The sequence below is a fragment of the Tamandua tetradactyla genome, chromosome 6 (assembly GCF_023851605.1).
Source record: "Tamandua tetradactyla isolate mTamTet1 chromosome 6, mTamTet1.pri, whole genome shotgun sequence".
NCBI classification, from domain to species: Eukaryota; Metazoa; Chordata; class Mammalia; order Pilosa; family Myrmecophagidae; genus Tamandua; species Tamandua tetradactyla.
Genome location: NC_135332.1, coordinates 171536765 through 171563123, shown reverse-complemented (window position 1 = coordinate 171563123; position 26359 = coordinate 171536765). Strand labels below are relative to the sequence as shown.

Genomic DNA, 26359 nt, shown 5'->3' with positions numbered 1-26359 from the left:
GAATAAAGAATCACAGTCAAATCATTGCAAACTTTGATGAATTAGCCCAAGGAGCTCTTCAAGATGTCACTTTTAAAGCTATTTGAATGATTGGTTTTCAGTGGTTCCCTCTAAAGAATTTTAATTTTGAGAGTTGCATAGACAAATGCACATACACAAATCATTTAATGTCCACCTCCAAGGAAAAAGAAAAGTGCTTATGAAGTGAAATTTCACCTTTCTACCTCATCAGTTTCCTGCTTGTAAAGGGATTTTCTTTATTAAAAATCTAATGTTGAAGAATTTCTTTTCTCAGTAAGTAGCTCCAAGAGTAGGGAGTGTAGGTTTAAAATGATGAAACTCTGTGTAAGAATTATCTATTTTTCCTTTCCACTAATGTAAAAAAGTAAAAGCAACTCCAGACATAGTGGAGATGCCTATGCTAGTGATGGTAATGATTTATCATAGAACTGCTGTGTGCCATGCACCCTGTTATTCTATCTAAACAACCTCACAATGCTTCAACAACCCCATTACGTATAAACTACTATGATCCCATTTTACAGGCTAGAATTGGTTTAGAGAGGTGTAGAGAGGTTAAACAATGGGCTTCGTATCTTATAGCTGTTGGTGGTTAACCTCCGGTGGTTAATAAGGGATTCCTGTTTCTAAGGCTCTTTGCTGAGTGAAATGCATTAAGACCCTGGAGCTCTTTGAGCCTCAGTTTCTCCCACTGTGAAATGGGAGGATTAGGACCCATCTCAATATTTATGCTAGAAATGGAGACAGAGCAAGCTTTGTCTGCTGCAAAGAGTATAAAAGCCTTTTGTTGTAATGCATGACTAGTGCTAGTCTTTCGGGAACTCAGAGTGGGGCTGGCTGTAGAATCAGAGTGGCTGGGAGAGGCTTCTGCCTGTACCATCTGTTTGCTGTAGGACCTTGGTCAAGTTATTAGCCCCACTGTGCTTCAGCATAGTCATCTGTAAAATGGAGATAATAATACATACCCTTTAGGATAGATATTAGAATTAAATGACCATATCTATAGAAATTGCTTGCTCATGTGTGGTGTTGTATTCTGTGTGAGGCAGAATAGTGCAGGCACGTAACAAGTGATTCATACATGTTACCTCTTATTGTTACTATGGTGATATGCTTTCCCTTATACTTTTAACGTGGACTTGGGAAAAGACACTAGAAAAAGAAGCAGAGAACAGGAGAACACTCTAGCTTCCCCCCAAACATTCAAGGTACTGCCCCAAAGTGAATTTTCCCTTAGGAGAAAACTTTATGCCCCTCTTTTATGTTTCATTTCCCCCTTGCCTACTTCTGTTCACATCCCGCAAGGAAGGACCAACTAGAAAAACCCCAGGAAGGTCACTATCATGAGGATAATCATGAGCTTCCCTTGCAATGTTTGCTATTTAGGTTCTAAAGTACAGATGATTAAACAACCATCAGCATCTAGTCTCTCCATAGTAACAAACTGGTCTGCAGAAAAACTCCTACAGGTGCGGAATTGGGCACTTACTTCTTTCTCATGTCCTTTTAATAAATCTTCACCCTCGTGCTCTCCCTGGGGCATTTCATGAAAATTGAAAACCCTTAATGTTGCAAATTTACATTTTTCCTGAGTTTGCATATTTTTATTACTTTGTTCTTGTTGTTATCAATGTGGCCAGTCCTTACACATTCGCACTGACTTTACTTCAGTTTGGGATGGTTTATCAGATATAGGACATTAAAAACCCTAGGATGTGATACTGAAAACCAGAGAGAGCTTCCCTTCTCTTATAAGCTGGTCAGGCATGCTTAGAATTAGTCTGAGAAATGATTTTTCCTCATATCCTGAGATAGACACCCATATGGGGGTAATAGTGATGTGTAAGAGTTTATTAAAGAAACCATCTTGATTGCTAGAAACCCAAGCTAGCGGTGGGGAAAGAGCTGTAATGATTTATTCCAGGAAAAAAAAAAGATGTAAATGTGACTAAATACCTTCAAAGTGCTAGACTTTCAGCCCTAGCACTTCCATATCCCATGTCACATGTGATTTAGTCTAAATTAATCTTAAATATAATTCTCACAACTAATTTTGTGAAATTTCACAAAGAAATGGAGTCCAAGGGAGGCTAAGTAACTTATGTGACCTTATAACATCTTGTCTTTTGCTGATGTTAACATCTATTATTTCACAGTTTCTGAGGGTCAGGCATTCAATTATGGCTTAGGTGGCTGGTTTTGGCTCAGGGTCTCTTGTTAAGGTCCCAGTCCAGGCACAGGCAGGGTGGCAGTCTTTGCCAGGAGCTGAAAGATCTGCCTTCAGAGAAGGCTCCCTCACTTGGCTGTTGGCGGAAGTCCTTGGTTCCCCTCATGGGGCCCCCTCCATGGGGCTGCCTGAGTGTCTTTACACTCTACTCTCAGAGTGAAGGATCCAAGAGAGAGGGCAAGGAGGAAGCCACACTCTCTTGTATGACTTAATCTCCAATGTCAAACTTGCCACATCCACTTTATTTTATTCATTAGACGCTATCAACTATGTCCAGCTCACATTCAAGGCAAGGGGAATTCAGCTCATCCTCTTGATGGGAAGATGATCAAAGAATTTCTAGATATACTTTATAACTGGCTAATCTCTGAGCCTGGATCAGAATTCAAGACTCTCTGATGCTAAAGGTCATATTATTTCCACGACAGCAGGCTGCTTCTCTTTCAAAGACTGATGGCATGGTTAGGGATGGCAACAGAGATAAGATGGAACCTGTGTGGACCTTTAAGGTTGGAGATATGGGAGAGCCTCCATTTGCCTTATCCAGAGCCACTCTAGCCTTCTCTACCTTGTTGTTTGTCCAGGAGGCTGAACTCCACAAAGGGCACTTCTGTCTTTTCTCTGGATTTTGCTAATGGAGGTTCGGTAGAAGATGGGAGGGAAGAAGGTGAGGTCAGGGGATTTCTAAGTCTTCCCTTGGACTGGCTGTTCCTCATAATAGAAGGTCACTGTTTCTATCAAGCATTCTCTCAAGGATCCTCTAAAGGAGCCTTTCTCCTTTAACTTCTGGTAACCTCTCCCTCCCCTTGACTCTTTATCTTAGAGATGGGAACAACTCTACCACCTGGAGTCCTGGATATATGCACTATTTCTTGCAATTGCTTTACAGCCTATACATTACTTTATAATTAGACTCGTCGAATATAAACCATCTTCAAATTGCTCTAATTGAGTGTGTTGTCTGCTTCCTACTGGAACTCTTGTAAAATAAATAAGATTTATGCAAAATGGAGAAGTTGGGGCATTTTTATATAAGTACATATTCTGAGTAAGGAAAATAAGCACTCTTCTTGACACTGAAGGTACAAAATAAATGATAAAAATCCCATAAACTAGTAGGAGAGACAGATACATAGGTATGTGTTAGAATGAATTCTGAACAAACAGCTACCAGCAGAATAAAACCAAGAGTGATTAAGTGTGAGGGAATCAGGGAAGGCTTCACAGAGGAGGTGACAGTGAGTCAGGTCTTGATGGATGAATAGAGATTAGCCATAAACCTGCAAGGCATGTGCAGAATGACATGCACAAAGGCACAGAATAATAGCGTAGTAATTAAAAGCCCAGACCCTCTGGGTTGAAACTGTATTCTGCCATTAATAAGCTATGAAATCATGGGAAAGCTTGCCCAACCTCTCTGTGCCTCAATTTCCTCATCTGTTAAATAGGGAAATGAGGAGAAGAAAATAAATGTGAAGTGGCTAGAGCGGGGCCTGGCACATAACAAGCACTGGGTAAGTAATAGCTACCCTTGTTGATGATGTGGCTGTGCTTGCGTTGTGCATCGCTGACTCAGGTGTGTATCAAAAGGAATCATGGTAGGGTACGTCACAGAATAATAATCCAGGCAAGTATTGGCTGTTCTAAATGCTTTAATATATGCTGTTAACCGAGTTTCACAACTTCAGATAGCTATTGATATTATCCCCATTTCAGAGGTAAGTAAAGAGACTCCTAGGGATTTCAAGACTTGCCTAAAATTACATGGTCAGTATTTGGCAAAGCAAAACTCAAACCCTGGCAGTGTGATTCTAGAGTTCAAGTTCCTAATCTCTCCATCATACATCCTAAGGGCTGGATCAGAAAGAAGCCTTTGTTACTTTATCAGGTAGTAAGTGGAAACTATTGAAGGACTTTAAGCAAGGTAATGAGATGATTGTGTTTATGTATTAGAAAAATGACCCTGGCCTCTGTGCAAAACATAGATTGGAGAGATGGGAAGGCAGGAGGCAGGGAGACTAGATGAACATCGTATTTTGGAGGACAGTAGGAAAGCTGATTTAATTGAAAGGTAAGGGTCACTATGGGAAATGATACTGGAGAGCAAGTCTTTTAATGAAAATTTAATTTTTTCCCGTGTTAGATACTATTTAGCAAAACCTATCTTCCTCTTCTTCCTTGTTATACAGTCATGGTATATCCCAGCTTCTCTTGCAATTGGTTGTGGCATGAGACTGTGCTTTGGCCACTGGAATGTGAATGGATGTGATGTGGTTGACTCCCATACATGCTTCTTTTTCACCCTTTCCTCATCTAGCTGACTGTGATGGGAAACGCCACAGTGGCTTTGGAAGCCACATGTTGTAGATGGCAGAATCACTATCAGCCTGCATTCCAGAATGGAAGAGAATTGTCCATCCCCAACATACACATCTGCAACTCCCTGGACTGTTACACGAGTGATACAATAAAAAACTTTTGTTGTGCCGAGCCATTATATGCTTGGGACTATTTGTTATCACACACTAACCTAAACTAACAAATGCATTTCTGATTCAAGTAATGCTGAGATTATGGAAGCCTATTGCCCAGAGATATTTTAAACCTTTTGCATCAAGTATGTCTCTTCAATAAAACCATCTCATGCCTTTTGAAACCTCTTTCTGCCACACTGTGCTTTTTGGGAAGTCCTTTTGGGACCCATGTTGAGTGGGAGATATTTAAAATAGAGAGAAAGAGAAGAAGAAAACAGTACCTAACATTGCAAGATGTTCAAAAGATGTCATGTGGCACAATGAGAACAGAACAATGAACAGTCATTTGTAATTCTTGAGGCATTGGGTTTTCAAAGTCAGAGTATTTTTAATTTACGAAGGTCAACTATGCTGGAGAGATTAGCGTGGTGGTTGCCCCAGATTATGTAAAATCCCTATTTTGAATGCGACGGCAGGAAACCAGAAAAGGTTTCTCTCAGAGAGTTCAAAGTAAAGAAGGGCCCTGAAGGCTGACACTGCTGGAAAAACAGAAGAAACACGTTTGTTTCTTTTTGAAAAGATCAGTCAACCTCAAACTTACTACTGATGACTGTTTCATTTCAGTCTACTCCCGTGGTTTTGATTCTCATACTCTACAGAGTGCGAGCTTTTTTGGTCATTTTGACAGATTTTCCAGCACTAAAAATATCAGGGGTAAATTGACAAATCACTGGGTATTTTGACAAGATGTAGATTACCTGGGGAATTCTCTCCACCTGCTAGAAAAAAGGACATGAGTCACCTGAGAGTTACAAAGTCTTTGTCAATGCTTGAGCCAAAGTTTCTTGACCATTTCATCTCTGCCCCATGCATGCATACAATGGCACAAGATTAGTTCAAGCACTATTTTAAAATGTTCTGCTATTAATGACTCAACAAAGGAATTTACAATTCCCTGTTCTTCTGTGGCTTTTCATGTATTCCAAATATCTGGGAATGAAATTTATATTTATTTTTCATTAAAAATGAAATGATTGATCTCCTGTTGCTTTCAAGAGGCATTCACTGGCACCTAGTATTAGTGTACACCCAGCTTGCTGATGTGAAAGTTGAACTGTAAAGTGGTTATGCAACTTGATCAAGGTCCCAGGGCTAGTAAATGATAGATTGACCTTCTAAACTCCGCTAGTCACAACTTACTTTCACATTCACGTGTTCAGTCAACAAGCCCTTAGGAAACAGTGACTTTGGGCATGTCTTTGTCATAGATACTAGTGATTCAGACTCAACCTTGCTCTAATGGAGGTCACCATTCTATAGGGAAGCCAGATTTAATTTAATAACCCCACAAATAGATATTTGGTTACAAAATGAGATTAATGCAATGAGAAAATAGAATAGAGTTATTGGAGAGCATAAAATAGAGGGTTTGGGCCTATCTGGTGATCTAGAGTAATGCTTTCTTGTTGAGGGGTATGGGAACTGACATCTGAAGCATGACCATTAATCAACAAGGTATGGTAGATGAAAGCTGGCCAACTTCTCTTATCAAGAGATAGAATGGATTTCCCCACACATTAATTCTGGGCTGGCCTTGTGACTTGCAATGTCAAACAGAATGCAGAAGATGTAAGATCTTCTGCTCTCACCCTCTTTGAACACAGTCCTGAGATCATCAATTGAAGAATTCCAGTCTAGTCAACAGGAGAAAAAAGAGCTGTCCCAGCTGAGTCCCTTAAGTCCAACCAGTTGATGGCCAGCTCCAACTGCCAGATATGTGGGCAAGGCCACCTTAGACCATTGCCCCAGTTGAAATGCCAGGTGAGTGCAGCTGCAAAAGTCACTCCAGGAGAAATCAGAAGAAGAAAAACTCCGCCTTTCACAGCCCATAATTCTGCTGACCACAGAATTATGAGAAAATTAAGTGGCTGCACTTTTAAGCCTAAGTTGGTTTGTTACATGGCAATAGATTACTGTAACACTAAGTGTAGGTGCTGAAACTGAATTCTAGGCAGAAGGAAAGGCATATGCCAAGGCTCAGGGGAAGGAAGAAAGCACTTGATTGTTATTATTATTATTAGAGAAGTTGTATGTTTATAGATAAATCAGGCAGAAAATACAGAGGTCCCAAATACCAAGAAAGTACTTTTGAGGAACTGAAAGAAAGGTAGCAAAATAGAAGATTTTGGAGGAACTGACAAGGCCCAAATCAAACAGGGTCTTTTAAAATCTGTTAAAGACTTAATTTTAAAAGTTTTAAAATCAGTGGAAAAGGAAGGATTTTTTTTTTTTTTTTTTTTTTTTTTTTTTTTTTTTAAAGGAAAGACAGAGAGAAGGAAGGAAGGATAGAAGGAAGGAAGGAAGGAAGAAAGGGAAACATTTTTAAACATTTTCTTGTTTTATTGTATTCAGTTTCTCCGTTTTTGTTACATGGGCTGGGGCCGGGAATCGAACCGAGGTCCTCCGGCATAGCAGGCAAGCACTTTGCCCGCTGAGCCACCGCGGCCCGCCCAAAAAGGAAGGATTTTAAACAGGGAAGTGATAGGATTAGATTTGTACATGTGCATGGCTTTTTTCTTTTACAAGATGACAAACTCATCTAGGCAAGGATCTACACTGAGCATACATGGTAGATGCTCTGTAAATTTTGTTTTTCTCTTTGACAGATACCCAGTACGAGAAAATGAAACAGAAAGTAGAACAGCCCTGGTATCAGGGGATGTTCAGGGGGTACATAGAGTCCAAAAGCTGAAGACATCACCCTAATCAGTTTGAAACCTTTGGGGCAGTTACCCATGACTGAAAAAGTCATTCTTTCTGCAGCAATTTCCCACTGAAACTTTCTCTGACTCATTTATCTCTGGATCGGCTGACAGCCTCTGCCTTCCTTGCATTTGAAGTTGAGTTCCTTTAAATAGGTTCGCTGCTAAATAAGGAGAAGAGACAGAGGGAAAATCAGATGAATCATTGGGCCAGGTCTCTGTCTCTAAACCTGTTAAATACTAATGAAAATTCCTGCTGCTGAATCAATTACTTCTATAGGTTAAGAACCTGGCAAGGGTCCAACTGCTAAGGCTTTGGCCCTGGTAGTTTATATGACATGAAAAGAAGAATTTGTTAATGAATCAAAGGGGATACTTGAAAGTCCCATGGCTGTTCTGAATCTTAACCAATATGAATTCAGCAAGATGTCATGGAAAATACCTATGGTATTTGGAGTCAGACAGTTTTAGGCTTAAATCTGCACTATGCTAGTTCCAGTTTATGTGATTTTTAAGAGAATTAACCAATTTTTGCTTCAGTTTCTGAAACTATAAGGGGCAAGGGGATAATAAAGTCTACCTTTCAAGTTGGGGAAGATGTGGGTGTAGAGGAAATGAAATGTATTTATGAAGTACCTGCACAGAAAGTTATCGATGAAAGTTAGTTTACTTTCCATTACTATTGAGAGTTATGCAAGACTTTTGTAGGATAGATGTCAACAGGATTTTAGTTTTTTTCTGCATTCTTTTCATTTATCTTTGAATTTTAAATTAGCTTCATTGTAGTTTTGCCTTATTTTAAGCAGGAAAATAATTTCTCCTTGGCGCATGTTTCACTTTATTCTAGTTAAGTGATTCTCAACATTGGCTGTACAGTGCAATCCCTGGGAAGCTTAAAAAAAAAATACTGATGCCCATTTCCATTCCCAGAGATTCTGCTGTAATTGGTCTGAAGTGTGGCTTGGAACTGGTGCTAGCTTAGTAAAATAAATCTTTTAAAAATAAATATATTCAAGAATCCACTGAACTTCAGAGATGTTGAAGGGTAAGGGGTAGTAATCTCAGAACCCAGAGCTGGAGCCAACCCACAGCCCGTGTTGTTTCTACTCCAACATGCCTGTGGAAGTGATATAATAAAACATTGTTTCTCACCTTTTTAGTCAATATGGCAACTGACTAGGCCTGGGTCCACCTCATGGGTACAATGGCTTTGTGGTTCATTAAAATAGCCCTTCTAGATAGAGCCAAAGGGAAATCAGCCTTATACCAAAGTAAGTTCCATGATTACCTGGGAGTTATATTTCTCTTCTTCAGAGAGAAAATGAAAATCAAATATTGTGTTCAGATTACAGGGGCTTGCGACTCTCTATTAATTCATTTATGTAATATTATCTCATTTGATGCGATTTCTGTCATTTTAAATGTTTAGGCTTGTCAATTTCACTAAGAAACTCATTCTTCAATTAGGGTATGCTGCCACCAGGTGGCAATAAGGGCCTCTCTTGAATCTCCATTTTGGACTAATTAATTATTCATTCACACATTCATTCACTGATGGTTACTTGAAAAGGTTGTTATGCCTCTTCACTTATTATCATTTAAAATTCCAAATGTAAACCTTACTTGCACAGCTTAACTTCTATAGTTAATTTTAATAATTATTAAGATTGAATATATGGTTGTGCACAAATAACCACATATCCATGTGAAACTCTATATACATATCTATATATATATATATGAATGCCTTTAGAGAAATTAAAGTTGAAGATAAAAGTTGGTACCTTCTTCAGTTTCCATTATTAAGTATAAGTTACGGTATAATCATACATGCCCATTTCTCTATTCTTCAAATTTTGCTTTTAGACCTTTATGAGATTGAGTATTACCATAGAACTTCAGAGCAACTTGATGTTAAAACGCTTACATATAGATTCTTAAACTTTCTAGCAATGGGTATTTCCAATTAAGAAATTATTAATCTAGCTGCTTTCCCACAGCCTGGTCATGAAGTTTTTTCTATCAACAGTAGCTCCTGAAAAGTTATCTTTCCTTTCTTTCACATGGAAGAAGATGTAGAGGGGACAATCACATAATTTTGTGTTATTCCTGGGTATGTGGAGTCCTTATAACTGATTTCTCCTCATCAGAAAAAAAGAAACTTGCTCCTGTCCATGGATGAACAAACCATCATGATTAGGTATGTGTTTACTTGAACTTTATGTGCAATGATTCTCATATATCAGATGAACTTGACCTTAGAATTACCTTGAGCCTTTGACAGATCATCTTTGGCGTAATGACTTCACAAAGAAGCAAGTTAGAAATTATTTCTGAAACATTTTTGTCCATAAAAAAGAATTGATAGCAGCTTAGTGCCTTTCCTGTATGCAGATACCTTGCAAAGAAAGTGACCCCAATGATTCCCCGCCCCCCCCCCTTCTAGTTTAAAACACCTATGCCACGATATATTGTCAGAAGCCACAGCAAATTGTAACTATGCATTTGTATGAGCCAGAAATTCCCCATCTGTGGGCTGAGCATAGGATATTTTCAGTGCTTCTGAGCTGATTGAGTAGAATTTGGACCAACAGAGCCATTTCATGTTAATTGTTGGTAGTGAAAGCCAAACACATCCTTTCTTGAATAAATGTAAGTAGACAAAGGCATGGGAGTGCCACTTAGCCTAAGGTGGGAGCCTGAGCAAAGCTGAGCAACTTTCTAGGTAACTTTGAAAGACCATGCAACCAAACGTAAGGGGAACTGGGCACAGGGAGATGTGCCACATGACTCTTTTCTTCCATCTAATACATTTATTGCCCAATTAAAAGACCTGACTTAGGCTGCTGAAAGTGGACTTTGTGGTTTGCTGAAACTGTTACTTACTCTTTAATCTTTGTATTATTTAACCCTTCCTATATTTCTGCTACATTTCTTCCATTAGTTTCTAACTTCTCATAGGGCCAGGTCTGTCTGTATCTTGGTTTTCTACTTTGGTCTATTCCTGATTCAAAGTTAGTTACCACAACTAACTGCTGAATGGTCACTGAACAGGATCACTAGTTGTTTAAAGGTTAGTTACCTGAGTGTGGGCATCTCTCCTTCCTCCTTTACATTCCTTATGATAGAAGCCACTCTAAAAGTATTTCTTATGTTTCTTCTCAATTCTTTTTCCATCTATCGCCTGTGTTTTGAGGGAAGAATTGGGGGACAAGGGTTGAAGAGTTTCTTCATACACGTCGCTGATTCCAGAAGCTCCAGTTTACTAAAAGTTTATAGCATCAACACAGCTCAGGACAACCCAGACCCTTGCTTCCCTTTTGCCATTGGTCCTTGAGCCTATATCTTCCTTGACCACATAGAAGGTTGGTTGGGAAATGAGTAGGATTCCGCTGTAATTCATTCTCAGTTTCTTACCAGAAGGACCCATCTCAAGAAATATTGGGGTGTCCCAGTTATTTACAGAGTGGCAGTCATTTTCCATTTCAGTAACGCTCCCTAGAGCATCATCCCACAGTAGAGAGCACAGAAGTGAGGCTGGCTGGGGGGTGGGGCCACCACAATACCACCATCACCTCCAATGGGTGTGTGACTTTGGGTAGGCGACTGTACTTTTCAAGTCTTTACTTCCCTTCTCTGTGAAATGAGAGTGATAAACAAAATTTCTACTCTAGAGGATTATTGAGAAGGTTAAATTAACAAATGCATGTGATAAGTACTTCATAAAACACCATGCAGATGCTATTGTTATTAGCCTTTTAATTGTGCTTTAAGAGGTATATAGGAAGCTTGTTTTTTTTTTTTTTTAAAGATAAAGACCCTCAGAGAGCTTATTTGTCATCACAAATGTCCACAGTTAGTAGGTGCTGGGGCTGAGGCTTGAACCAAAGCTTTCAACTCTATTTCTTTCCTTCCCGTTTTATTGCCTCTTGGACACATCACACAGACATCTCATCATTTATGCTCTGAAATTTAAAAGACATTCTCTCCATCCTCCATTTACTTTTCCTTTTTACATAAAGACATCTTCTCAGATTCAGCCCCTTAGGGATGAGCTTTTTGACTAAAATCGCTATTGATCTGCTTCTTGCAGAGTTGGAGGGGAGGCAACAACTGAAGTGAAACAGGCTCTTTCTTATTTGCATTTTAGGTGGGTCAGCAGAACATGGTATTACAGTTATGCCTGAACTGTAATGAAACAGCTTGAATGCACACTGTCTCTGTGCAAGTCCTGTGCTCACCTACAGGCCAGGCCATCAGGCTCCTCATAAATCGCCCAAGTGAGGCCCTTCCTGAAAAAGTTAAAAGCCAACATGGAAATGCCCTGTGCACACCCCTAGGCCTTGCCTGTCCTCAGCCTCTGCCCTTTCTGTCTTCTCCAGCTTCATGGGCCACTTGACACTCCACGGAAGACTTGCTTCCCAGCCATTTCCTCATCACTGAAAGCACCTTATCAAGGAGGTGTTTGCGATGATTCTCCAGGTGAAAGGAAGTGGGCTTGGACCAGGGTGTTGTCGGTGGTGTTAGTAAAGATATTTTGAAGGAAGAACTCTCAAGATTTGCCAAAAGAACAGACCTGGGTGTGAGAGGAAGAGAGAGGTCCAAGATGACTCCAGGACTTGTAATCTAAGGCACAGGATGAATGGATAAATTGATACATATCTGCTGATATAAATCAATCTTACAACAGAGGGTACAGTTAAAAATCAAAGTTAGGGCTGAGGTTGAAAGACTCTGGACCTAGTCACTTCTCAATCTCCCTTTCATCCCTCTTCCTTTTGCCCTTTGCCCTACTGCTAGTCATGTTCCCACTGGCCTGAGTTGGGGGGTGGGGAGATCTCAGGACTTTGCAAATGATGCTCCTTGTTAAGGATTTTGGACCTTATCTAAGAGTAATGGAAAGCAGCTATTACACAAAGCAGGACAATGATCATACTGGAGCTTGGAAAAGCTCACTTTGGCTGCAGTTGAAAATGGATTGGGGATATGTAGCATGAATGGAGAGACCAGTTAGGAAATAGCTGCAGAGATCAGGAGCAAGAAGACGGTGGCTTGGACCAGAATGACGTCACATTAGATAAAGTCTGACGTTGCTGGGCCATTCTGGAAGTATTAAGTTCAAGGGTCTCCCTAAGTAACCCAGTTGCCATGAAGCTTATAGTTGGTAGGCAAGAAAGGGCTAAAATGTGCATGGTAGGGGAATGGCAGAAGGTAACCTGTAGGTACAGATTTTAAGTGCAGGAGGAGGTTAAATGTGGTCTTTGGGTGGGGCCCTCAAAAAACCATAAGCTATTTCCAGGAAGAGATGGTACATCTCTTTGATGCTCCAGTGGTTTTTGTAATTTTTCTGCATGAAGTTTACTACTTTCTACCCATCTACTTTTTCCCCTTCCCATGCTCTTACCCTCTCCAGACCGCTTGAAACACTTCATTTCTGCCCAGCTCCTAGATAGCCTTCTCTATGCTTCAACAAATATCTCAACAGCTTGAAAGCAAGGCAGCATTGCATAATGGTTAAGAATGCTGGCTTTTGATTTGGGCTGACTTGGTTTTGAAATTCAGTTCTACTCCATACTAGCTATATGGATTTGGGCAAATTACTTTCTTGGAACCTCAGTTTTTACAACTGTGAAATGATGGAAATCAAAATAGTTACCTCCTACTTTATAGCCTATAAAAAATTAATTCCAAATGGATTAAAGACCTAAATGTAAGAGCCAGTACTGTAAAATTTCTAGTAGAAAATGCAGGGAAAGATGTTCAAGATCTAGTAATAGGAGGTAGCTTCTTAAACTTTACATGGCAAACACAAGGAGTAAAAGGAAAAATAGACAAATGGGAACTCCTTCAGATCAAGAGCTTCTGTGCCTCAAAGGACTTTGTTAAAAAGGTGAAGAGACAGACCACTCAATGGGAAAAAATATTTGGAAACCATGCATCGGATGCAGGCTTGATATCCTGTATACATAAAGAAATTATACAGTTCAACAACAAAAGAACAAACAATCCAATTATAAAAGGAGCAGAGGATATGAATAGAAATTTTTCTGAAAAGCAAATCTAGATGGCTAAAAAGCACATGAAGAGATGCTCATTTTCATTAGCTATAAGGGAAATGCAAATTAAGACAACAGTAAAATATCACTTCACACCTATAAGAATGGCTGCTACTAAACAAACAGAAAACAACAAAGTAGGAGAGGATGTGGAGAAATAGGAACACTTATTCACTGTTGGTGGGGATGTGTAATGGTGAAGCTGCTGTGGAAGACAGTTTGGCGACTACTCATAAAACTAAACATTGAGTTGCCCTATGACCCAGCAATACCAATACTCGGTATATACCCCGAAGACCTGAGGGCAGTGACATGAAGAGAAATTTGCAAATCAAGTTCATAGAACCACTATTCACAATTGCCAAGAGATGGAAACAATCCAAGTGCCCATCAACAGATGAGTGGATAAACAAAATGTGATATATACATGCAATGGAATATTGTGCAGAAGTAAGATGAAATGATGTCCTAAAGCATATGACAATGTAAATGAACCTTGAGGGTATAAAGCTGAGTAAAATAAGTCAGACACAAAAGGACAGATACAGTATGATTTTACTATTATGACTGTGGTAAAGGTAATCTCAGAGGTTACACTGTAGAATATAGCAGTCCTAGAGGTACACAGAAGCTAAAGATAGAGGAAAGGGTACCCAAGAAGTTAAATCTAAATGCAAGAGAACAGATAGAATTGATGGTAACTAGTTTATAAGTAACATTGCCATATTGAAAGTAAATATGATTGAAAGGGGATGTATAGTGCCATGTATCCCGCTGATTAAATTTACAATTATAAATAAGTTTGCACATGAACTATGCCAATGGTTTGATAGTGGATAAAGAGTCAATGGTAGAGGGATTTGGGGGAAAACTAAAGATGCATGCTATGGCCAATAGTTTACAGGAAGACATCAACAGTAACACTGCACTATCAGGACAACTAACTGTGGGGGGAGGACAAGTGATAAGGGATAGTTTTTTGGTTGTTTTGTTTTGTTTTTGCATGGGCAGGCACCGGGAATCAAACCCAGGTCTCTGGCATGGTAGGTGAGAACTCTGCCACTGAGCCACTGTGGCCTGCCCAATAGGGGGTAATTTTGATTTGATAGTGATACTGTGTTTGCCAGTTCTTCACCATTATGGACCAGTGAGAATTGTCTGGGATTGAGAGTGCTGCTGATTGTACTACCAGGCAAAGATATTATAAGACATGGTCTGTTTGTTTTGGACATTGTCCGTGATGTCCAGTGGATGGAGGGAGCCAAAGGATACAGTGACTGAGATGGCGCATGGTGATACATTTATATGATAAAATACAGTGTGGCTACAAAGAGGAGGCACATTGAGGGGAACAGGATGAACTGAATAAACCTTGGGGACAATGTGTTGTACAGAGTGATCCAGAAACAAAAGAACAAATATGCTAGGGCCTCTCTCTAAAAATACTTATGGAACAATGGGGCCTGGATTGTGGGCCCTGATAGCAGCCACATTTGGTCTGAAGTTGGATGTAGTTCTGGATTCTGAGACACTGAGCCATATGTGCATCAGCTGGTATTTCTCTGGAAGTTTGAGTAGCTCTGTGATATCTAAGACCCAGAAATGGAGTCTGTAGCCCTGAAAGTTAGCATAGCTGTATACAGTAGCAGTTAAAGTGACTGAAAAAGAAATTGGACCTCAATTAGAGTTTAAAACGAAAGCAATCTGGCTGGGCCTAAAGTAAATTCGGATGCAGGGTAAAGATGATAGTGTATGCACTTTAGACCTTTAGCTGCTGTAGGAGATCAAAGGCAGAGAGGTTTATTATGTCTAGAACCTAGATTTTCTATAATACATAATCCAAATCAGTCTATCTTGAGAGCCCATCTAAGAACCTAAACTCCTGGAGTACAGAATGGTAATGAGGCATTGTAATTCCCTATAACTTGATGTAATAAAACCAGGATGCATCTCAGACTATGGTGCGCTGAGAATCAAAAGCTACTGGTAGAGGGTGCACAGGTGTTTCAGTGGTAGAATGCTCTCCTTCCATGCGGGAGACCGGATTCGATTCCCGGAATATGCATCCCCACCCTCACCCCACCCCTGAAAAAAAGCTATTGGGAGAGTCCCTTGAAGGCAATATATATATTATTAAACTATTAAACTCTACCATCTGGGAACCCCCAGGTACCCTCTCAACCACTGGGAACTCCTAGAAAAATGAACCAAGCCCTGGATTATGAGACTTGCCTTTATGAAACTATTTCTGTAGGGGAGAAACTAAGACTACTCATAACAAGACCTCAGAATTGCTTCCAGGAAGCCTCTTTGTTGCTCGGATGTGGCTTCTTTCTTTCTAAGCCCAACTCTGCAGGGAAAATCGTTGCTCTCCCCTCTATGTAGTACGGACCATTCGGCTGTGAAAATCTCCCTGACAACGTGGGGCATAACTCCCAGGGATGAAGCTGGCCCTGGCACTGTGAGATGAACAGCATCTTCCTGACCAAAAGGTGGAAAGGAAGCTTAATAAAGTAAAGCATCAGTGGCCAAGAGAGATCTAAAGGAGTCTGCAGGCAATTCTGGAGGCTACTCTTATGCAAGCTTCAGTTAGATAGGGCTAATTGCAGTGGTTTGCTAGACTCCAATCCACATTTCTCCCTGATTACTCTTTAGAACACCTGAGACTTGAACTGAGCTTCTATTAAGGCTTCATGCACTAGGTTTGCCTTCCTGGAACATATAATTCCCAGAGGGTTCCTAGGTCACATAAATCCTGAAACTCAGAGGGACCAGCCTTCCCAGAATTTTATCAATCAATTAACATTCCCCTCATTTAGTGTGGACACCCCTTCTCAATATGAAAAAGTCATAACAGGCATTGTGCAAAGATCTCTACAGAGTGGGAGAAGGATGAAAAAAGAAGGAGGTATAACAGAGAAAATGGGATTTAACAAAGAGTATGGCTATTGAATCACTATATTATTATTCCTTCTACCCTCTAGTGTTTTGGAGCAGCTAGAAGGGAAAATCTGAGATAATGGAATGGCAGCCCATGTCAAACTCTGGGATCTGTTCTGTAACCACTTGTTGAAGTGTGTTTTGAAAATTATTGCTTTTTTCTTTCTTTGCTTTGTAAATAAGTTATTTTTTTACAATAAAAAATGTTTTTAAGAAATACCTAGAGGATGGGCATAAGAAATAAAAAAGATAAAGCCCATGAAGCACATGATACAAAGCCTGGCCAATAAAAATAGCTGATATTATTAAGTTCTTAATTTGTGACAAGACAAGAGTGTTCTAAGGGCTTTATTAGTATTGATACATTTTCTCCTTCAAACTGTTCTATTTTCCCCATTTAGGAGATAAACAAATTAAGGCACAGAGAGCATAAGTAACTTGTGGAGGGTCACAAAGCTATTTAATGGTAGAGAAAGGCAGTCCCTCTCAACCACTAGGCCCTCTACCAGTAGACTAGACAGCTTCTCTCAACAAACCTATGGGTATCCATGCTGAGGCATTCCTGAAATGGGGCATCCTTGGATCTGAGGGCAGATTCGAGCCCACTGATTATTAACCCCACGCCACTTCTTGCTTTGTCATGTTTCCTTGTTGTTGGGAATCTTTCTACAATAACTGAATCTACTTTCTTAGAAACCTAAGAGAAAGAATAGGTGCTCAAATATTAAATAAATAAATAGTTTAGTTGTCTGCAGCAGGTCCTCAGGTAATATTTGTTGAGCCAATGAGTACTAGGTTTTGGTATCTTTAATAGGTGCAGGAAAACCTCCAATGAGATTTGCTTTCAAGGAGGAAAGGATGAGTGAGATTTTGGATGTGTTCAGTGTCACGGCAGAGCTAAGAGTCTCTGGACCATATCTGTTTCATTGTACCTGCACTGGGACAGTATCTCTGCCAAGCTCTCCAGCATTTTTGGGGTGAGATTTTGTGGCTAATACGTACTTTATACCTATCTTAAGTTTGCCGTTTGCAGGATCATGGAGTGACTGAGTCTGGTACAATGAGAGACAGTGTATTTAGTGACTTAGACACAGGAGCCTAAGCCAAAGTGCCTGATGTTTGAATTCTGGGTCCACCACTTTCCAGCTGTGTGATCTTGGGCAAGCAGCTTAACTTTTTGGTGTCTCCATTTCCTCCTCTATAACATGGGGATCAAAATAGTATTCATACCATTTAACTGATGTGAGAATTAAATGAAATAATATATACAAAAGGACACAACAAAGTGCCAAGGTTCATAATAAGCACTCAATAAATGCTGGTTGCAGTTATCATGGCATGACATTCTACACTCATAAGTTGCTAATATTAAAGAAGAATAAGCGTAGGAGGATAACAGGCCTTTAGGTTCCCAAGTGTCCGGTCATCTGAGCTGGCAATATGATAGCAATTTCTTAAATCAGCTAATAACACTGCTTCTTTATACGTCGCAAAGCATTTAATATAAATTTATATTGCAGTGTATGTTCTATTTTACAATTTTGACACAATAACCTATTTTATAATCCAGTCTATTTGATCTGTTTCATTTCATTTAATTCTGTTCGCATCCCATAGCACATTCCATACTCCTCCATCCATTGTACATCATTTCCTATTCCATTCCATTCCATTCTATTCCTTTCCATAATTCATTCATCCCATTCCATATTCCATCTTATCTCCTCTGATTACAAGCCATTCTTTATTACATTCTCTGTCAAATTCTATGACTTCCTACTACATAGCTCTCCATGTTTCATGCCATTCCATTCCATCCAATTCTTCATTTCCAGCCACATCAGCTTGTGAATAAAAAACAGATAACAATTTAAATATTTATTTGTTCCATCCCTACCTGTTTTCTGTAAGTCCATTCCCCTCTTGAATTTTTCCTGAATAACTCCAAGGGTTCCTTGGAGATTGTCTAAATTAGCAATCTGCTGTTGGTAATTTGTGATCTTTCTCCCCTTCTGTTCCAGTTTATGTAGTGGCACTTCCTGCCTGAGCCAATCAGAAAAGGGGACACCCATTAGGGACAGTGCAGACACTTAAAACTCAGGCTTTCTCATTCTAACAGTGAGGCTCCTCCATGACAAACCTGTTTCCTAAAAATGGAAACAATTACAATGCCTTCCTCCAATTTACCCCTTTGTGGTTACAGTCATATCCATGGCTATATTTGGTAATTAGGTCATCAAGAAAATAAAATATTGGCGTTTCTGGGTGGTCCATTCAGTCACATGACATAGTGACCACAGAGCTAATTTATTTGGTTATGTAAAGACTCAGTAGCGGGTCTTTACCAGTCTTTTCAGCACCCAAATAATGAGACATACGGGGCATATCTGTATCGCTCAATAGTGACACCTGTTGACCCAGATGGAAACATTTGCATTCCAATTGGAGAGAGGGCAGGCATTTAGATTTAACAAAACAAATAGCAAGAGCACAGACCAACAAGAAAACAAAATATGTAGGAAAGCCACCTGCTGTCATTTGAGTTTATTTCCCTGCTGTAAGTGTTGAGTTAACTTCAACTCAATAAAATCAAATGTTAACAGAGTTGATGAGTGCAAGGGTCTGCAGAAAATTAATCAACATTTAGAGACAAGCATATCAACCTGGTTGGTTTAGGGAAACTGAGGCTCAGTAGTGGCAAAAGCTCGACTGGGAATCAATTTGCTGAATTAAAATTCAGGAACATTTTTATTTCAGAGCAGTCATTCTTATTTAAACCTCTTCAACAAAGTACTTATGAAAATTGGATCATGTCAGGAAGTCTACATTCTTCCACCCTCCCTTCCACCCTCCCTTCCACCCTCCCTTCCTCCCTCCCTCCTTCCTTCCTTCCTTTTCCACCTACAAACATGCAGCGTATTAGTGTTTTGACACCATGTGGGCATCAGGGTACGGAGATGAGAAAGACATGACCTAACATGAAGGAGTCCATCACAGAGCCGTATAGCATGATCACTGACTCGAAAGATCCATCTAGAATGTATCACAGAATTGGGAAGGGAGGATCTGGCTGTGGGATACAGACAACAATGCTGGGTCAACAAAAGCTTCACTAAGGATGGAGCTTTTTAATTAGGTCTTGAAAGTTTGGTAGACATTTCCCAGTGGAAGTAAACAGACTTAACAGCATGCATATAAATTGTGTTTTGGGGAATGTCTTGTGTCTTTGATTCTGGCTGCATTTTAGGGAGTAGAAAATGAGCTTAGAAATGTAGGTTGCCAATAGGTTGCTAAAGAATTTTCTATTTTTCTAGATGGCAATGGGAGCTTTTGCAAGGTTCTTTAATCCATTAAAGATTTAAAAGTACGTATATTATGGGGATAACATTTTGGACATAGTGTAGAGGACAGATTAGAGGAGAGAAAAACTGTAGGTTTAAGAAACAAATTGGGAAGATGTTCCTTTTCTTTGGTGTTTTCAGGGCAAAATTTTGTTTTTAACATAGATTTCTTCTTGTTTATCATGTATATCATGTACTATGTATTTCATAGGGCAGGAAAAAGAGCATAAGCTTTTGAAGAAGTCAGACCTAACTAAAATACCGCTCAGTAGCTTTGACCAGGGTGAAATAGTGACTTCTTTGGGTCCATTTATGACATGGAAACAATAACATCTATTTCTTGGCTTGAAGATAGGGGAGGTAAGGCTTTCAGTGCATCAGTACTGAACTGGTGTGTTGAATGTACTAGAGAAATGGAGTGGTTTCCTGACTCATGGGTCTGATTCTTTCTCCTCTTTGGTCTCCCCTGGGACACACTAGTTTGTCATGGAAAAAAGATTCTCAAGAGACCATGGTAAGCAGTTAGAAGGCTGCCTTAGTATGTGTAAACTCACGTGATTGCCTGTTGTCACACAGACACAAATACACAATGACTTGAGTAGAAAATCTGTGGAATATTCCAGAGAGAAATAGGGTAGCAGAGAGGAGATCCTTTCATGAAAATTTCCATATGTACCAGTTGGTACACGATAGAACACCAAGGGTCAGACTTGCATTTCCATCACTCTTTTGGCCTCCAGTTTCCTGTCATGGAAGCAGACATTTTGCCGCCTCCATTTTAAATTTAGATTTTGACATCACCTCCTGGACTGAATGGGAGTTATGGGGATGGCCAAGTTCACTTGGCTATTTTCTCCAACTTCAGCTTTTCTGTAATCTGTGCTCTCCTGACAGTTTTAATTCATCCTTATGCAGAAGAGCTTACCACCCCCTCATATTTTTTTCAATTCATGGAAATGAATCAGGACTGTAGTGGCGTCATTCAAAAGAGAAAGCTAATTAAAAAGATCCCCTTTCCTTCCTCTTAGAGACCTTGCAGTAGTTTCCCCTTTTAGGAGACACAAGCCAGGAAGGAAGCTCTTCAGTGCAGCTGTGAAGGGAGAAGTCCTGGTTGGATTTTGGGGAAACTGGATGAGCATTCCCAGTTAAATTGTTAGCTCCCTGAGGATATGTTTTAAATTGCTTTGTCTTTTCCAAGGTCAGGGTAAACAAAATGACATCAGACTACTCTAACCAGAAGGAAGATGTTATAATGTGGCACAAATACTAAACATAGAATAAAAATAATTGAATTGCTACTTGAGAAAGATATTTTCTAGGCAGTGCTCATCATGGGATGAGAGATGTAAGCACTGATGCTTATATATCTCTCACTATATGTCAGGAGCTATTCTACGTGATTCACATACATTAATTCACAACCCTCACCTCCATCTTCAAGGATAAGGACTGTTATCAACTTCCCCACCCCCCACCCCAGCATCCCATTTACAGATAGGGGAACTAAGATAAAGAGAGATAGAGGGACTCGTTGAAGGCCATCCAGCTAGTTCACGCCAGAGGTAGTATTTGAATCCAGACCTTTTGTTAAACCACACTGTCTTTCCTTTACATACTTATGTGAGAATACCTAAGTTTGGAGCAATGTGTGAGAATAGGAAGCAAACTGTCCAGAGCATGTGGGCCAGAGACGCATTTTATTTGGATTGAATGATGCTGGGCCAAAAATATATCATGTTTGGTTAATTGTCAATGTTTTCTAATTGCTACAAATTTGCATAAACATCTGGATTTCTAGCTTCTATAGAAACACTGGGAGTTCTGAACACCCTATGTCTAATGTTACATGGCATCTGGTTTGAGATGAGCTGCTCCTCCCTCTTTTAACTGAGCCATGCTCTCACCAGTTCACTCACTGCAGGCCCTTCCCTCCTTATTGCTTCCCCGACTCTAGGTCATTTGCCATCCTATTTCACCCAACTTAATTCATTTATGTTCCTTAACATAAGCCCTAAAGGTATTTGAATTTGTGGATCCTGCACCGGAGACAGAAGACTTTGCTCTAAGTTCAAGGTCAGTCTATACCATGCTGACCTTGGGTGAAATCTGTTCTCATACCTAAGCTCACTTACTCTCCTTTTAAAAATTAGAGGTAGAAATAACACTTCACATTTACCTCATGTGTGTCTTGACTAGGGTTTTTGTGCAAGTCCATTTGTATAGTGCCTGTGAATATACTCTGTAAGTCACAAAGTGCTCTGAAGGATTAAAATAATTCAGGGAGTTGTGAAGCATTTTATATCAAAGCCATTTTTATCAGTACCGTCTTATTGACTGCTTCAAAATGTCAGATAAAGGAAAGTAGCAGGCTTTGTTCTCTTTCCCAACTGCAGCTTCCATTCTATAGCTTTGGAGACTGAGGCTGACACAGGTGAGATGACTTGCCCAATGTTGCCCAGCCATGTAGGCCAGAGTTGAGACTAGAACCCAGATCTGATTCATAAAGGATGCTCTTCTTTCAAGATACAGTGATGGTTCTCCCCAAGTAGATCCACCTTCAGATTCAAGCTCCCATCTTGAGTCATGATTTGACACAGGACTTTTGTAATCATGGAGGCAAATCTCAACAGTCATCACAGCAGAATGGGAAAAACACTAGGCTAGGAGCCAAGGAATCAAGGGTTTACACTAGCTTCTGCCTCTCATTGCCGTTGTGACCTCGAACCTGGGACTCAAATTTCTCAGCCTCACTTTAAGCATTTATAAAAGGGGGGTAATGTTACCTGCTCAGTCAACCTCGCCAGGCTGCTATGAAGCTCAATTGAGATAATGTCAGTGTAAATTAACATCAGGATATATGGATCTCTTGGCCTCCCAACTAAAGAATAAACTTGAGGCCATGTTGTAGAACATGTTTCCTCTTCCAAATGCTTTTCTAGTCTTCATATAAGGTTTCATAGGATGATGAAACAGTAAGAGCAGCCACAAGGTGGCTCCAGCCAGGGCCACAGAAGCAGCAGCCATGAGCAAATCTTTTGGGGAATTGTTATCCAAAAATGATGGTAGGTGTTCAAGTTGAGGGTTGTTTTCTTCCTATTTATATGGGGACCAATCTATGAAGTTCCACCCAGTGCATCTGCCCCAGAGATCCAAAGTCTTCCTGCCCATCAGCCCATTCTGTCAAAAGCTAAGACTTAGTGATAGGGGAGAGAACACTGGATTTGGGGTCAGAAGACAGTCTTCTCACAAGCAGTGGGGAAAACCAAATCAAAAGGCCAAGCCCTATTGAGGTTTGTTCATATGAAAATTATCCCCACAAAGGATAGGCTAAGCCTACTTAAAATGAGGCCTAAGAGTCACCCCTAGAGAACCTCTTTTGTTGCTCAGATGTGGCCTATTTCTTTCTCAGCCAACATGACAAGCAAACTCACCGCCCTCCCTCTCTCTATGTGTGACATGATTCCCAGGGTTGTAAACCTCCCTGGCAATGTGGGACAGAAATCCTAGAATAAGCTAGCACTTAGCATCAAGGGATTGAGAAAATCTTCTCGACCAAAAAGGGGAAGAAAGAAATGAAACAAAATAAAGTGTCAGTGGCTGAGAGATTCGAATAAAGTGGAGAGGTTACCCTGGAGGTTATTCTCACATATTTTATAGATAACCCCTTTTTAGTTTAAGGTGTACTAGAGAGACAAGAGGGAAATTTTCTTCCCCTCAGGGTGAAAATATCAAGTGAGTAAACCCAGGTTCCCTAGCAGTAGAAAAATCAGATCCACTTCATGTAATCTGGTTTCTGTCCTGGAGTTAATGCCTCAGGAAGTATTTGAATAAGCTCTGATGTCTTTTTTCCTTACGGACTTTCAGACTAGATCCTAGAAAAACTCTGGTCAAGTTAAACAAACAATCCATTGAAGAAAGGAAGAAAAACCTTGGCTGCATGTTCTCTCTTTCTAGTTAATGAATTGAATTGATACAGGAACTTCATCATATTCCCAGGGAAATCCAGTTGGCTGGAGCTCCCTCCTCAGTACCACTAAATTTAGGTCACAGCTCAGTAAAAAACTGTTACAGATCCTTAATAAAAGATAATTTACCCAGTCATCAAGTGGGACAGCTGGGCAGGCTTTCTTATTTTCTTGTTAGTGTTGTGGTTTGGGAGGGATGGAATGGGGCTGCACATGGACAGAAAGTCATTTTCTGACCTTGCATTATTTGTTGTGGGCTGGCCTGCTTTGTGGCATGTGCTAGTTTGTTCTATCACAGAAGGTGAAGGCTAACCCTAAGGGAACTCTCACAAAACTGTTCCCTCAATTGGGTAAGGACAAGGAAAAGAAACTGTGAGAGAGGGAGAATGGGAAAGGAATTCAGAATTCTTGCATTTGAATGCTGGCTGCTTCTACCTCCTCTTGATTAATTTTCTGTATCCTCCTGCTTGCTTGCTCTATCGCTCACTCTCTCTTCTTCAACCACATTGAGTTACTCTGCACGAGCTCCATTTTCTCTGTCCTCTGTGTCCTTGTCCACTCTTTTCCTCCTGGCTGGAATGCTTTTCTCTATACTTTGAATTGTGTGTTTTTACCATCCTTTAAACCTGCATCAGTTGTCACCTCTCCCAGGAAGCTGTGATCTCCAAGGCTCGGTTGATGCCTTCCACTCATTCTTCGCTTGACTTCTTCATTAGACTAAGCCTCAGCAAGCAGGGACTGTGCCATAGCATTTGTGGCATCATCATGGTAATTCACACACATGAAGTAAGTTTTCCATAGGCCCTTAAGGGTGCACATCCACCTATTTCTTATATAATAGTCTTCCTGTAAGTTGCAAAATACATCTGGAGTCCAGAAGTCAGTCCTGGATTCATCTGTTTACTAGTTTCACAATCTTGGGAACGTCCTTTTCCCTCTCTGAGACTTACAGTTCACATTTCCAAAATGGAAATTAAAATACTTAATGTTATTTTGAGGGCTAAAGAGGATAAAGGGTGTGAAAGAGACTACAGGGGTTGATCCATAGTAGTAAATTTCAACTTCATTTTTGCCTTTTCAGAATAGAACAGGCCGGGGGGGGGGGCAAAAAGAAAAAAAGAGAGCAAATTTCAAACAAATGATCAATGCAATTAAAAACATATTTAGCTTAGGGGACAAATATGTTAAGAACAGCTTTAAGCAGAAACCCTTTGTGAGATGGAAGAGCTGTTGGAATTTGGAGAAGCTTTTGTAAATAATTAGGGAACACTTTGGGTCAAAAAGTTTCAGTCTGAGAGAGAACAATTTAGTTTAAATTAAACAGCAGTAACTGATCCTTGCATGCATAAGCAGTGCCATTAAACTTGCTCCTAGGCCAGCCTTGATTCTGATTGGCAGCACTCAACTCTAATAATGAATATACATGGCCTATTTTAGTTACAATTTTGATTTTAAAATTTTTCTCTAAAGCTTTCCTTTTTATGCTACTTCAGTAGTGTATGTTTGCAATCAGAGGTTGAAAGAAGAAAAAATTAAAAGTAATACTCTCACCCACCCTGAAACTACTATTAATATTTTATGTTTATATTTTTAGACCCTCTTCAAGAACATAGTTACATATTTTTGTAAAGGGGTCAAACTGTATATGTTGCATTGAAATTTTTATTTTTATTTTTTACTTAAAACCCTATGAACATTGCTATATGTTGGGTGAACTTCACCTGCCAGTCTTGAGGGAGAAACCATCTTCAGACTTACTTTCCTATCATAACCAACTAGAAAACTGAACAAAATACTTAGAACAATAGTTTTCAGCTGTTGGACAATGGGCAGCATAGGACTCTGGTTCCTGAAATAAGGGGAACACGGTGAGCCCTGCAATTATCCTTACTCTCAACTGCAGGCCAGGGGGCAGGATGGAAACAGCCTGGTGGTCTCCTAATTGTAAGAGGAAGAGATCACTATGGGAGGAAGTAGAGGTGGCTAGAATTTGTTAGAGGAAAGTATGAAGAAAATGGAGTACTCAGCAGCAATCTGTACAAGCATAAGGTGAAATTTTAAGAGGCTGGACAAGGAACAAATTTTAGAAAGAAAAATCATCAGGGGACTCTAATCCTAAAAGTTGTCAGAACTCACACAGGGGCTGGGGAATTAGTTAAATTCATAATTATAGAGATTTTGCTGAATACACAAGGATTTCATTACAGATGCCAAAAGGATCATACCTTAGGAGGGGTGCTAACCTAGTCCTAGATGAGCCCTAATAAGGCTTAAAAACAAGCTTAGAAAAGGAGAAAGAACTCCACAGATCTCATCTACTTTGGACAAGTAATTGACTTTCTGAGCCTCAGTTTCTTTATCTATAAAGCTGGAATAATAACTATATCTTCTTCCTCGTGTTGCTTGGGGATTAATAAAAGCAATAAAGCCCTATAATAATAGGTGAATTTTATTGAGCATTTATTTTCTGCTAGACAACTCTAATGCTGAGTATATAACAAATACCCAGTAATTGACTGACATTATTATCCACGATTATATAGCATTCTGTTTGCAGGCAAGAGCTGTTTGGC

General features: G+C 39.9%; 1 protein-coding gene across 3 annotated transcripts in view; it reads right to left on the bottom strand.

Annotated features, from left to right (window-relative positions):
- Positions 1–26359, bottom strand: part of LOC143689045 (uncharacterized) — a 232329-nt gene that overhangs the window by 113873 nt on the left and 92097 nt on the right. The window contains exons 4-5 of one of the 3 annotated variants that reach the window (XR_013178491.1): positions 18378–18523; positions 10567–10668 (exon numbers count right to left, since the gene is read on the bottom strand). The exons of the other annotated variants lie outside the window; for them this stretch is intronic. The gene's annotated coding sequence lies outside the window, so the exon portion shown is untranslated. The remainder of the gene's footprint in view (positions 1–10566; positions 10669–18377; positions 18524–26359) is intronic. 3 annotated transcript variants of the gene reach the window in all.